The sequence below is a fragment of the Tasmannia lanceolata genome, unplaced genomic scaffold (genome assembly GCF_043159265.1).
Source record: "Tasmannia lanceolata isolate RefF3 unplaced genomic scaffold, GAP_Taslan_0.1 ptg000006l, whole genome shotgun sequence".
Taxonomy (NCBI): domain Eukaryota; kingdom Viridiplantae; phylum Streptophyta; class Magnoliopsida; order Canellales; family Winteraceae; genus Tasmannia; species Tasmannia lanceolata.
Window position 1 is genome coordinate 20,247,348 of NW_027518683.1, and position 16,096 is coordinate 20,263,443.

Sequence of the window (16,096 nt, forward strand, 5' to 3'; positions counted from 1 at the left end):
TACAATATAAGAAGGGAATTTTTAGTGTCCATCGCAAGGAATTTCGCGGCTGGTCTGTCGTATCTTAGACCACCCACCTCGTGAATGAAGACAACAACTTTTTTCTCCAATGAAAACATGAGAAACTCAATGATGAAAATCATCATGTAATTGAAAGATATGGGGTCTAAAAAGGTCCCTAATATTTTTGAGATATTTTGGGAATATATTTAAATTTTCAAACATTTTTCAATTAAAAAATAGAAACTCAACTACGATATGATAAACTTAATGAAACCTTACTTATAAGATGGAAATCATCATATAGTTAGGAAATTAATGACAAAAAATTGGTATTTTTGTCATAAAAAATGAAAAATACTCTGAAGGATACTCAACTACAAGATGGGAAACCCAACTACAAGATGAAAAACCCAACTACAAGATGGGAAACCTAACTATAGGATGATAAACTCAACTAGACCTTGTATATGTAGACACCCCATTTTTCCAAGTTCGGACTGATGATAGTTTTTTTGGTACGATGATGATTCCAATTATGAATCCGTGCTAGGAGAATTGATGCTTATCTTTGTAGTATAGTATCTCCAGCATGAGAACCGGAGAGTTTTGGCATTCTCTGGGCAATAGAGCCATGATCAATTATAAAAATAAAGAGTAGGAGAATTCCTGCACAAAAACCTTTTTTTGTTTGATCCCAAATGTCATCCTAACTTAGCATAAAGTTTGACCCAATCAGTTTGCAACCATAGCCCTGAGCTTGTATATCTGAGATCCTCGAGATTGAGCCCAAAAACTAGCAAACCAATAGAAAGCTAGCCAGTTTCTGAGCCCAGTTGAACCTTTGCTAGATTTTCGTACATTTCTAAGTGTACAAAACTGATTTCGTATGTATAAATGCATACGAATTTACTTTCGTACATTTTAGAAATGTACGAACTTCTAGAAGTTTGGTGAAATTTGTTTTGTGCGAAATTTGCATTCGTATGCTCCTAAAACATACGAAATTACTGTACGAAATTCCAATCGTACGAAAATCAGATCTGTAACCACTTTTCAAAATTTGTACGAAAATTTTCCCTCCCATTTATGCCTATAAATAGGCCCTAGTTCTAGAGAATTAGGGGCTGGAAATTTTTGTTAGAATTTTGGGTGGTTCTTCCCTCTAAAATTCTTCCCTCCAAATTTTCCAAAAAAGAAACTCTTGCCAAAACTCGTCGGAATCTGGTCGGAGAATTCGTCGGAAGAATTTCAAATGAGAGAGGTTCTAAAGTCCTTCTCCGTTCTTCTTTCTTGAATTCTCTGCCTAATTGTCCTTGAAGATTGATTGAAGAATCAAAGCGCCGTCAGAATTCTTGTCAAAGCTCCGCCGATTTCGTCGTCCTTTTCTCAAGCATTTTCGAATCAAAACAGGTTTCTATTTCATTTCATTTGAATTTCAAGTTGAAAACAATCTAAATCTAGGTGAATATATAAAGAATTAGGGTTGTTAACCCTAACCCTAATTCTCTTGGTTTTCACCTCAAATGTGTTAGATCTAGGTTAGGATTTCAAGAATAAGGTTCTTGAATTCAAATCTTATTGAAATTCAAAAGAGAACTTGTGAATTATGAAGAATATTTTCATAATTCTCAACTATTTTCAATGGAATTCAATATAATTTGAATTCTAAAGAGATCGAGTAGGTAATTCATTAGAATTAGGTTTCTAATAACTCCTATAACATCACTAGAGTTTGGATCTCAAAGTTTTCAGAAAATCAAGCAAGAATTCTCGAGGAACTGGAATTTCGTATGAATTTTTAGTCTATTTTCATATGAAAATATTCGTACGAAAATTCAAAAATATGTACGAAAAATCAGTACTAACGGAAAATTTCCAACATTCTAATTTAACTGAAATTTCATTCGAAATTAATGTTTATTCTATACAAAATTACAGAAGAACTATAATTTCGTACAAAATTTTAAATAATGATCAAACTAATGAGGCCTTTGAATTCTTTTGTAAGATCTGATTCCTAATACCAGGATTTCCTGGGCGGGAGTGGTGCCTAACACTTTCCACTCGCGTAACATAGTACGACCTAGATTCTTGGTGAAACCAAAGCTTTATACAAAGTTAACAAAAGGGACATAGGCCTAATCCTAGGTGGAGATTCGACAGTCTTCATCAGATTAATTTCTGATGAAGATCTTGATTTGATTTTCAAACTAAAAGAATTTCAAATCATTTAAAAACATCAACAAGGAAGAACTAAGGACCAAATCTGCAAGGGGGAATGCTAAAGTATATAATATGAAATCACCACATAATTGGAAAATTAATAAAATATAAGGTGTCTTAAGGGCCACCAACAAAATTTGGGACTTCTAAAGAATTTTTAACATTTTCAAATTTTTTTCAACTAGTAAAAGTGCACGTGCGTTGCACATGCAACTGATGAGAAGATAACAAATGATTTCTTACAAATTATAAGGTTTAAAGACCTACCAAGGGCCACAAATTATAAGGTTTAAAGACCAAACAAGGGCCGAGAAGCAAGTGCCATAAGAGAAAGATGCTAATGAAATTGATGACCAACGACCATACAAAACAAAAAACGCCCCATGCATTCTACCTTACAGCCTACCCCAATTGCCAAAAGAAAGTCAGTTTCATCTAGTTTTATCCGCTTTTGAACAACAGGTTTTCATTCATTCCCGAAGCCCCTGCCTTTAGCTATTTTTTTGAAAACCAGTCTAATAATCCATAAAAAGCATGAAAAGCAGGCTAAGCAACATCAACGAAACCTTCCTTCTTCGGCCTAAACCAAGATGGTGAAATTCAAATGACCACTTGTGAAGTACCATTGAATTGGAGGGCATGGCAACAACACTAAAACAAACTGGGAAAAAAAATCCGACATCAATTGTTCTTCTTTAATGCATGATATATTGTGGGCAACTTGATGAATTGTCGGCAACTTAACGCTTTTTGACGTCAAATCACGTCAAAAGGGCTGATGATTATTCCTAAGGGGGTGAAAAAATCATCTCCCTATATTTAATCTCTCTAGGGTGTGCCATTATGAAAATTTCCAATTCCTTCCAAAGTTTTCATCGATACTTAGCATCATTACATCATTAACTGTCAACTACATGCGGCAACCCACTACAACTGCCCTTTTGCCTTTTGCTCCTTGATGGAAGTTCAATACATTCCTGTAGAAAAAAATGGAATCTCTCAAGATTACAAAAGAAACATACTTAAGTTGGCCGACTAAAGAGTTTTCACGATAACTGTAAAATGTATGGCTCCATTAGAACTTGGAGATAGTTGAAACTTTGTGGCAATTCTGTAAGCAAGATGGCAATGATTTAATAACTGTTCTAAACCATTTAGTCCTCGCAATCAGAGTATGAGGAGCAAGAGTTCTAACTGTGGACATCATGAACTCTTTTTACAACCTTCCCCTTCAGATACTCCTATGAAACGTCGGCATCAAAGGACCTAATGCCAACTTCAACACATGCCTTTCTCTCTGTATTGACATAATAACTTTGAGAATCTTTCCTACTGCCTACAATGAGAACAGCCAATGTAGGGACCTGAGCATGCCAACAGCAAAAAAATATTTAAACTTTTGTTTTATTATCAATAGATAGAAGAATTTTATGAGTGGATGAAGTGATGAACTCATTCCAAAGTAGTCCACCACAGCATGCTTGCTCTGTTCTATGCAAATAAACAAAACAAATAAATGTCAAGGGATGTAAGAGATAATTAGAAATCCCTATTGTTTCTTGTTGTTAATGTTCTTCATTTGATCAAAGACTCGGAGACGTTTATTTCACCATTGAGGCTGTGCTTGTAGTCACTGATATGTAGATATATTTTTTGTTGGCAAATGTGCTTATTAGCCTGCATGTGTGTGGCCGGGGAATGATAATGAAGGCTACAGCATAAAACTATATAAGAATGGATAGGATAGAAGATATGAGAAAAATAACATTCATTATACCTGCTTCAAAAATTTAAAATCCAGAACAATGAATTATGTGATTATTGGCAGGTAAGATGCCAGAGGACTGCTTGGTTGTTGCTATTAACTTACCAACTTCTTAAAAATGCTTAAGCTGTTGGAGAAAAGCGTTATTTATCTTTTATACTTTAAAAGTTGCGAATCAAAGAAGCTAAGAGCTGTTAATACTCGAGAGAGACCACACAGAAAGGAGAATATTAGTGACTAAGTGGAAGACCTGGTACGCAAGTAATGCCAACCTGCCAGCTCCCATCAATATTCTAATGGGCAGTGCATGATCTTTTTTTCTTTGACAGTAAAAAGAAAATTTATTAAAAACGAATGAAACTGAAAAATAGATTCTATAGGGGCAGAGATAGCCCCGCAGAGAACGAATTTATATGGACTCCACCTTTAGTTGGAGAGTCCACAATCTCATTTTTTTAGTTGTATCTCATTATAGTAAGACTGTCAAGATCATTTTTTGGGTCCCACAAATGTATGTGTAATCGACACCGTTGATCTTATCGAACATTATGAGGCAACTCATGGTACCTCTACTGCAACTGCATCATTGAACTGGTTTTTCATATGTTTTATACAAATGTTTATTACTTGATAAATAAAAGAAAAAAAAGAAAAAGAAAAAATGTGCAGCATATCATAAAAGTCACAAGCAAATTTTCATTTATAATAACAGATTAAATGATATTATAGCAGCTACACAACTGCATTTGGCAATTATGAATTCCTTCATGAGAATAGAAGTGGGAAAGGTAATCTTACAATGAGGAGAGAATGGAAAGTTGTCCAAGCATGCCCTGTAATTGATCCTGAAGTTGATTGTAACTCACATTTCTATCTTCATCAATGAAACCATTATAAATTCACTTTTCCTAGACAAAAAGGACCATAAGAATACATGAAGAGGTGCTTGTCACAAATATTTAAGATATCACATTTGAGAAACTTAAGAAACTCTAGCTAGATTTCTAGATTTCTGGAGATTATATATCAGAATATTGCTAGCAAAGGTACAACAAAATTAAACATTAGCATTATCCCACTTAAAGTTGCTGGACATTTGGAGGAAGTTGACAAGCTATTTGGTTTCTGAGATTATTAGTGCTCATTGCCCTGTATGAATTTCAACAATTTACCTCCTTGTGAGAAAACTACAATATACAGAAGATCTAATACTCAATTAGTTGAGAATCAATTGAGATGAAATGGGACTGGCTTTGCATACATTCTATGGGGTACCTCCTCCCTTTTAAAGCATGTTAATATGCTATAGTTTGCATAAAAGGAAGAACATTATTCCCATTTCCTTCCAAAAGAATCCATATATTCTGAAAAGAAATTGACTCTCTAAGGCATAGACCAGAAAGGTACGTAAAGTAAAAGTTGCAAACCTTTTGCCCTATGCAGCAAGAACACCTACAATGGCATCACTATACCGAGGAATAAACTTTGCAACAATGCATCGCAATATCTGCAGAGATAAATAGGACAATCATAACTAAATACTAACTATTGAAGTGGGACACAGTTTCAGTTTTAGTTTTCATTAATTTTATACATGACAAAGTAATATATAAGCATTGAAACATTGAAGCATTGAGCATACCATTCCCATATCATTAGTGGTAGTACACAACTATATTGAGAAACAAAGAATAATACATGGGACCTGGTATTGATAATAACCTCGCCTAGAACCCATTAGGTGAGTGACCCGAATTGCACAAAAATGGAGAACCCTTTCCTCTCCTATCATTTCCAAACAAATAAAGTCCCTGATTCGCTCCACCTTGACAATGCTAGCTGCAAGGGCTTATTTCTCCTTTGACAACAAAAGTCCAGTTCTCTTTTTTGAGCAATGAAAGAAACTTGCTGGAGATCATGTGAGGCCATTAATGTTGGAACGAAACCAATGAGGTTGGAGGGAGAAGATAAGTTTCAAGAGAAGAAGATTGTTCTCTTGATGTCAAACACACAAAGAAAGTAACCCAAGTTGTTGTACTACTTAAAACCCCTTCAAATTTCACTAAAAAACTTACATATGAAGAAGATACATGGTCTAAAATATGGCATACATTCCAAATCCGGGATTAACTTTTCTTAATTACTATTAGCTTTCCTAAGCACTACTAACACACTATCACATGAAAAATAAAAGCATTACATAATTCCAAAGTGGTCAAGACTTGTCTTCCAAGCTTCCAAGAAAGTAACTTAAGTCCCAAGAACATAGGTAACTTAAGTCCCAAGAAAGTCAAGTTGATAGATGATCAAGATCTAGTGGTCAAGATTAATTTCCAACAGCCCCTCTTAAGCTAGACCACTACCATGCCGAGTTTTGTCTTCATCATGATGAATGTATTGGTCTTCAAAGCCTTTGTAAAAATATCTGCAACTTGATCTTTGATCTTTAGTTTTGCAGAAGCGAACAGTGACAACTCTATCATTTACCAAGTCTCGAATGAAATGATACTTAATCCTTATGTGCTTGCTCTTACCAATGAAAAACTGGATTCTTTGTGAGTAAGATCGTCGAACTATTATCACAAAATAAACTCGTACCACGATCTTGTTGATGTTTGAGTTCTTCTAATATCCATCGTAGCCAAAGGGCTTGACAACCCGCTGAAGATAATGACATGTACTCCGCTTCCGCCATAGAAAGTGCAACAACCGATTGCTTCTTTGATGCCCATGAAATTGCACTCGAACCAATGTTAAAAACATAGCCGGAAATACTCTTGCTATCATCAACACTTCCGCCTCAATCACTATCACAATAACCAACCAAACTTGAATCTTCAACTCTTCCATAGCGTATCTCATGATCAATGGTGCCACTTATATACCTTAGGATTCTTTTACCGGCTTCCCAATAACTTCTTTTTGGTGATTCCATAAATCTACTAATCATACTCACCGCAAACATAAGATTCGGTCTTGTGGCCGTCAAGTACATGAGACTACAAACAAGACTTCTATAAAGAGTTGCATCAACTCCTTTTTCATTCTCATTCCTGCATAGTTTCAAGCCAACTTCCATAGGTGTGTTAATATGTGTAGCACCTTCCATTCTAAACCTCTTTGGCAAATCTTTTGCATACTTCTTTTGAGAAATAAAAATTCCATCCTTTCTTTGGTTGACCTCAATACCAAGAAAGAAATGGAGAAGACCCATGACGGTCATCTCAAATTCTCGCATCATATTTCTTTTGAATTCTTCACACATATTTGAACAATTACCGGTAAAAATCAAATCATCAACATATAAGCAAACAACAGAAAACTCACCTTGGGTGTTCTCTTTGATATAAAAGGTGTGTTCATCAGGACACCTTTTGAAACCGTTCTTCATGAAATATCCGTCAATGCGACTATACCATGCCCTTGGTGCTTGCTTCAAGCCATACAAAGCCTTCTTCAATCAGCACACTTTGCTTTCTTCACCTTTCTTCACATAAAGGGAGGTTGATCAACACACGCCTCTTCTTCAAGAAACCCATTCAAGAATGCCGATTTGACATCCATTTGATAAACTTTCCAACTATTTTGTGCCGCCAAAGCTAGAATCATACGAATTGTCTCAAAACGAGCAACAAGAGCAAACACTTCTTTGTAATCAATGTCATACCTTTGCTTATAGCCTTTTACTACTAAGCGAGCTTTATACTTTTCAACTTCATCACTTGCATTCAACTTTGTCTTGTATATCCACTTCACACCAATAGTCCTTTGCCCATTTGGAAGTTCTGTTAGCTCCCATATATTGTTCCTTTGGATTGAACACATTTTTTAATCCATTGCTTGCTTTCACTTTTCTTCTTGACACGCCTCTTCAAAACTAATTGGATCGGCATCAGCAAACAAAGCAAAATTTGACAACTCTTCATCAGTTATTCTTTTAGACTTTTCATAGATTTCTCTTATGCTTTTTGTCTTCTTTGGAGGAGAGTCGGGGCTTGTTGAAGACGATGAAGATGATGGAGCCGAAGAAGATGGAGAAGAATATGGAATGATAGGAGGAGCCATATCCTCTTCATTTTCTTCAATTCCACCATCATGAGTATCTTTGCTTTCATCCATATCTACCAAAACTTCGTTCTTCTTCTCACTTTGATTCTAATTCAATGACTCTTCTTCATTGAACTTCACATCCCTACTTATGACAATCTTCTTAGTCATGGGATTGAAAAACTTGTACGCTTTTGAACTTTCGCTATACCCAACAAGGATGCATTTTTCAAATTTATCATCCAACTTTCTTCGTGTTTCATCCAGCAAGTTAGAGTAGGCAATACTACCAAAAATTCTCAAGTGAGAAACGCAAGGCTTATGACTACTCCAAGCTTCTTGAGGAGTAATACCTTGAACACTTTTTGATGATGCCCGATTCAAGAGATAGATGGCACATGCATCGGCTTCCGCTCAAAACATATTAGGCATCCCTTTCGCTTTCAACATACTTCTAGCCAATTTATTAATCGTCTGATTCCTTTCGGCAATCCCGTTTTGTTGAGGTGTGTACCTAAGGTAAGTTGATGCCGAATCCCATTCTCTTTCAAGAAATTCTCAAACTCATAAGAAACATATTTACCACCTCTATCGAAACGCAAAGTTTTCAACATGAAACAGCTTTGATTTTCAACGAAGCGCTTAAAATTTTTAAAGCATCAAAAGACTTCTGATTTTTATTTAAGAAAATAAACCCATGTCTTTCTACTATAATCATCAATGAAGGTGAGAAAATATCGATTACCTCCAATTGATGTTGTTTGCATAGGCCCGCATAAATCCGAATGCACTAGCTCAAGAGGATTTGGTGCCCTCCAAGCCTTTCCAACATAAAAAGATTCTCTTTGATCCTTTCCAAGTGCACATCCTTCACATACTTGATTTTGGAGGTCGATGTTTGGCATGCCTCTCACCATATGCTTATTGTTCATGAGAGATAAAGTGTTAAAGCTTAAGTGACCATAGCGAAGATGCCATACCCATGACATATCTTTAACAATGGTGTTGAAACAAGGAAGACCTTCACTTTGAAACTTTAGAGGAAACATCTTGTTTTGAGTCATTCTCACCTTGGCTATGAGAACATGATTCTTTTCTTTGATTTCACATACATCTTCCTTGAAATGAACATCGTGCCCTTTCATTAGAAGTTGCCCAAAACTCAAGAGATTGCGCTTTAGACCAGGAACATAGAAAACATTGGAGATGCGCTTGACGTCTTTCTTTGTTTGAACAAGAATATCACCACTTCCCCTTGCGGAAAGCCTCTTGTCATCACCCGTTCGAACTTCACTTAGGAGAGATTCATCCAACTTTACAAACTCGCCTTTGTTGCCGGTCATGTGGTTATTACAACCACTATCAAGATACCATGTCTCTTCAGGAGCCACTTCTTGCACATTACAAGCAAGAAAAAGATTGTCTTCTTCTTTACTTTCTTCCTTCTCATGCATGAAGGCAGATTCTTTCTTGCTTTCTTCCGCAATCTTCTTTCTACAATAGTTCATGGTACGACCAAACATTTGGCAATGATAACATTGAATTTGGGATAGAGGTCTTCCTCTCCCTCTTCCCCTTGTAGAAGAACCACCTTCATTTTTTTCATATTCTTGATTTCTTTCTCTACCATTAATTTCTCCCTCTTCCACGAAAAAAATTTCTTCCTCTTCCTCTAGAGTCACCTCTAAAAGAGACTTGAGTTTGAAAAGCTTGTTCTAGAGGAGAAGAATCAAATTGCTTCATTCGTAGTTCATGGGATTGGAGCAATCCCAACAAACTTTCTAAGGATAAAGTAGTTAAATCCTTTGATTCTTCAATTGCAACAACAATATACTCAAATTTTCGAGTCAAACTTCTAAGTATTTTTTCAACAATCCTTCGATCTTGATTATCTTCACCATTTACTCTCAATTGATTCACAAGAGAAATAACACGATTGTAAAAATCTTCAACCGATTTTGAATCCTTCATCCTTAATGCATCAAACTCACATCTAAGGGTTTGTAATCTTACCAACTTTACTTTGTCTTCTTCTTTGTATGATGTATAGAGTGTATCCCATGCTTCTTTTGCCAAAGTCACCTATGAAATTTGTTCAAAGATGACTTCATCCACCGCTTGATAGATAAAAAACAAAGCCTTCTTGTCCTTCTTTCGATTGTCCTTCAACTCATTGAGTTGTTGTGAAGTGAGAGCCGTTTGATTCTGCGGTTCTTCAACGCCATTCTCAACAATATCCTATAGATCTTGAGATCCACACAAAGCTTTCATTTGAATGCTCCATTGGTTGTAGTTCTTTCTATTGAATCGAGGAAGTTGAGGTTGCAACATATTGGAAGCCATGATTAACCTTCAACCTAGGCTTTGATACCACTTTGTTGGAACAAAACCAACGAGGTTGGAGGGAGAAGATGAGTTTCAAGAGAAGAAGATTGTTCTCTTGATGTCAAACACACAAAGAAAGTAACCCAAGTTGTTGAACTACTCAAAACCCCTTCAAATCACTAAAAAGCTTACATATGAAGAAGATACATGGTTTAAAATATGGCCTACATTCCAAATCCGCGATTAACTTTTCTTAATTACCATTAGCTTTTCTAAGCACTGCTAACACAATATCACATGAAAAATAAAAGCATTACATAATTCCAAAGTGGTCAAGATTTGTCTTCCAAGCTTCCAAGAAAGTAAGTAACTTAAGTCCCAAGAAAGTAGGTAACTTAAGTCCCAACAAAATAGGTAACTTAAGTCCCAAGAAAGTCAAGTTGATAGATGATCAAGATCTAGCGGTCAAGATTAATTTCCAACAATTAAAATGTAGTTCACCTCCCCATACATGCAGCTTTCTAATCTGTGATGCAAACATATCAAAATCGCCTTCGATAAACCTGTACAAAATGTAGCAATTATAAAGCATGCGCCTCTGCAATTTTATTTTATTTTGTAAAAAAGAAGATCAGGGAGTACTTCACAAAATCATGATTGCAATTAGGGGTGCAACTTGACTTGACCCGCATCGACCCGACCCGAAAATAACATGGGTCGGGTTTAGAAATCATGGGTCTTGGAGAGCGTCGGGTTCTAGATTGAAAAATCCAACTCAATCTTGGGTAGGGTCGGGTTTAAAGAAAAAAAAACCCGAAACCCGACGTGTATCGGTGTACTGTTACTTTCTTAAATATCTCTTGAATGAAATAGCAATTTTTTTCAAATATATTTATATAATTGTCTAGTGCTCAGTTCTATTTGATGCTAGTTAAAATCCCTGACATTGCCATTTAAATTGTGAAAAAAACAGCAAGAACAAATCTGGCGAGATAAAATGGTGTCTAAATTATTAGAAGCAGTTGAGTATCATAAACTTTGGCCCATTGATATTCCATGTAATGCCCCAAACCAACAAGTCAGACTCTATGTCAACCCGATTCACATTATGGGAGACCAGAGCCTACCGGAACAAACTAGTGACCTATAAATTAAATTTAACAAGAACATAAGATGGGGACAATCAAGTTCATCAGAAAAGATACAACTCACCATTCCGCCTCTTAACAAATTCATCTGTAACCTGTAAAACATAGAATATGTGAAGAAGTCAAAAGAACAATAACCATTGAAAATGCATCATTTGTATATACGAACGGTTAAAAAATGGGACAATGGGACTATGCAAAAGAAATAACCACACCCATTCCCTCTCAATATCTAACAAAACGTGAGTATGCGATTGGTCGTTAGGCGGCTAGTTTTTGGATTGTTATGCAGGGGTTAATTAACTGGGAAGACGAAAAGACGAAAGTAGTATTGGTTTTGGATGCACGTGACACGTAGTGAGTTTTGCGATAAGTGGCGGAACATAAGAGAGATGACTTACAGGGTGGAGCGAAAATCTAGCCTGATCTGTAGAGAAAACGTTGAATTCTTGGACTCACTCGCAGGGGAAACTTAGAAGGTGAAAAGACTATAAAGGCCTGAAAGAATTGATGTTTGAGATGAATCATATAAAAGATCTAGAGTGCTTAATGATTCAAAGGACAGGACATGCAGGGAATTTAAGAGAAAGATGACCCTGAACTTTCCATCATTTAGGCTTTTAGAATAGTATTTTAGAATAGTATGTAAGTATATAATATGAGAAAAGTGTTCCTGCGCAGTTGCTCATATAGCTTATCTGAGCAGCTGCTTCAAAAACTCATGTGGCCCCACATTTTTGGGGTGATCAAAAGCATTCAATGGAAGGCCCTTCCATGGATAGGGTGTGTACAAAAAATGAGCCCTTTAGGATCATCCTAACCCCACCATTTGTGGAGGGAAAAAAATGGTCAGAAACAGTTTCTGTCCATTTCCCCTTCCACCTTTGATTGGGATAGGAAGATCCTATAGGGCTGATTTTTGGTACACACCCTATCCATGGAAGGGCCTCTCAAATGAATGCTTTGGATCACCCCACAAATGTGGGTCACATGAGTTTTTGAAGTAGCTGCTTACCATTTTTTTCCCTCCACTAATGGCGGGGTTAAGATGATCCTAAATGGCTCATTTTTTGTACACACCCTATCCATAGAAGGGCCTTCGAAATGAATGCTTTGGATCACCCAAAAAATGTGGGGCCACATGAGTTTTTGAAGCAGCTGCTCAGATAAGCTATATGAGCAGCTGTGCAGGGACACTTTTGATTAGAAAATGGAAACTCAATGATACCTTCCTTATAAGATGAAAATTAATGGCAAAAAATTGGTGTTTTTGTCTTACAAACGAAATACAAAATTTTTAACTAATTATTCAATTATGTTTTGATGATCGTCCTACAAGTTAGGTGTCTTGCATTGAGTTTCTTATGTGATCGTTGAGTTAAAAGTCGTTGTTGAGTTTTATTTTTATATTTGAAAAATGGTCCAAAATGTCTAAAAAATCTACAAAAATATCAAATATCATCGAGTACTCTTTAAGATAAATTTTCTTCCATTTATGTAGTAGAAAAAACGTTCTTCAATGGAGGAGGAAGAAGAGAAACTCCTTGAGAAAACTTGAGAGAGAGAACTTTTTGAGAGACTTTGAGAGAGAGAGAGAGAGAGAGAGAGAGAGAGAGAGAGAGAGAGAGAGAGAGAGAGAGAGAGAGAGATGTCCAACCCTTTTCTCTTCCCATCTCTCACTTTATATAGAAAAAATTACTTAGGGTTCGGGTGTCCAAGTTGCCTTGGGCGCCCAACTCTATGTTGGGTTTTATTTCTAAAATAAAACTCCTTTATTTCATTTGAAAATAATTTCTAATTTGGAGTTTTTTTTTTCAATTTTGGAAACTCCTTTTCACCAAGAATTTGTTTCTAAAAGAATAGTTTAAATAAAGAAATTTTTTCTTTTAATTCTCTCTCTCTCTCTCTCTCTCTCTCTCTATTATTTCTCAAAAATAGAAACTTAATTAATTACATGAATTAATTTGAGAATTATCCAAGGGAGGTTTCAAAAATAAAAACTTTATCTTCTAAAACGAATTAATTAATTAATCTAATTAACTAATTAATCCTCTACACCACTGCCATGGTATGTGCGTCCAAGTGCATACACCAATGTTACGATGCAAATCCTCCCTGTATCTGATAAAATCAATCTCATCTGTCTATGCATTGTATAAAATACAGGCCCACATTCTCGTAGAATCCCCAAGGGTCAAGCTAGTAATGAGTGGGATCACTGCAAGGTACGACAGTCTATCCAACAAGAGTCTTAGAGCCCCACTACGACCTCGCTCTGTAGTCGTATGGTTGCATTTAGGTAAGTAGCCCCCAAAAGGACGTTACCCCGAATTTGATTGTCAGATCATCCAAATACTCCCAATCGCATTTTATGTGTACGTCCTACCTCTAACCCTCATTTACCGAACTAGGTCTAGGGGTGGACATATACTACCCCTTGGGCCCACCCTAGATATTTCTTTCAATCTTAAAGTCTGGGCCTGCAAATGTCTTTGTAAATTCTTTTCAAATACAAATAATTGTTTTCGAAAACCTTTTAATAAACACTTTATCAAATCATCTGACCAAACATATTTTAAAGGCATATGCTGACACTGATACTGTAAATGACTTTCGTCTATATTAGAGGTAGAGGATTCCTTATTAGGCATCCCTAATGACCTCGTGGGTTTCCGTATGGCCCAATACTACCCTAAAGTGATCCCGAACCAGAACCACTATTAGGTAGACTAAAGATATAGAGAAGGCCCACATACCAATATAACCCCTGAGGTCTTAGGATATATAAAGGGTCCTGCCTGGTAGGATAACCTTATCTATATTTCCTATCCACTGGCTATTTTGTAATGATCCATGATCCGTTCAGTGTGCAAACTATTTTCCATATCCATGCTGCTTGCTTAGGGTCCACTACCCCAATGACCGGGATAAGCCACCCCAATGTGTATGGAGGCAAGTTCTGATGCTGGTTGTGTACATGATGAGATATCTCGTCTCAACCCCAATCAGAAACCTTTTAGATCTGTAAAGAACCGGAATGTCATATCTCCATGCCCCAAGATTTGTGAATCCATGGGCATGATATTTCTACGGTGCTACCTGAGGACAAATTTGTGTTAAAGTAAAATAGGAACATCACACACTCTTATATATTACCCAGTGAATGTCATGAAATGAAATCTTATTAATGATATAACAAGTTCAATACAACAATAATCGGCTTTTAAGGGATAAACTCTAATAATAAGAATATTTCAAAAATAATCCATAAAATAAACATTCTACGAATAAGCTGACTAATCTAATAATAGCTATCTAATAAAAAACATTCACATGACATGGAAAAGAAATATGAGAGGCTACATGAGTGTGTGAGAGTTTCTAAATTAGAACTAGTTTTGGGACCTCTTTTTGATGGTTCATCTACGCCAAGTAGCACTCAATCCAACATTCACGTGCTTCTTCATCATTCGCCCTCACTTGAAGAAAACTCGACCTCGAGTTTACGCCTTTGTCCTCCAAATCTAATTGTTCGTCAATGAAGACATCATAACAATGGTCTTGCATAAACATTATCTTCTTCCTTAATTTTCTTTTTTTTTTTTTTGTGATCCTCTACATGACGTTTAGCCATGAAAAGGGATCTCAAAGGCACTCTAAAATCCATAAGTATCTTCCTCGTGGATGAGGGCTTCGAGTAGTGCTAACTATGAGTGAAAGTCTCCACTTGTGGTTGGAGTTGCTCATTCCCCTTAGCTAGATCAGGTTGGGCGATGTTTGGTTCAATGACTTCTTCATTCCTTCATGCATGCGGCAGAGATACCTTGTGCTTTGATTCCAACTGATGCAAGGTCCGTTGAGTAGTAACACTAGATGAAGATTGCAGGAAGAGCAACTAAAACAACTCGTTTGAGGGGGGGTGGTCAAAACGCCATACTACGGTTTTGGAGAAAAAACTCCAGTATAACAGAGAAGGAGCCAAGCTCCTTGAACCACATTAAAGATCCAAAGATCTCTTCACAAGTGATATTCTAAAAATTAACTTTATTCAAATCTATATGTTTTCTTCCTCATGTCATTACATTATATAGATAGCCAAAATCCAAAAAAGAAATAAAAAGAAAGAAAGAAACTTGTAATTTTGTGTAGCTCTCTTTGACGCACCTGCTTAAATGTGGATATTTTCAAAATAATCTATAAAAGTAACATTCTAAGAATATTCTTACTAATCTAATATTAGCTATCTAATAAAACAAAAATTCCCATTATGTAGAAAGGAAATATGAGAGGCTATGTGAAAGTGTGGGAGTTCCTAAATTAGAACTAGTTGTGGGCCCTCTTTTGGGTGGTTAATCTATGCCATGTAGCACTCAATCCAATGGTCACTTGCTTCTGCATCACCATCGCTATATGTCAATTATGGCGACAGTATATTAGCGACGAAAAAAACCCGTCTCTAATAAATGTTTTTGTTGCAATGGTAGTCTCCTCCTTAGGAAGGCCCCCATCTAGTCGCTTTGAAACCTTGTAACTCTATATTTTCAAAGGTAGTGATAGAATTCGTAACAAAAACGTCAAGAGATAA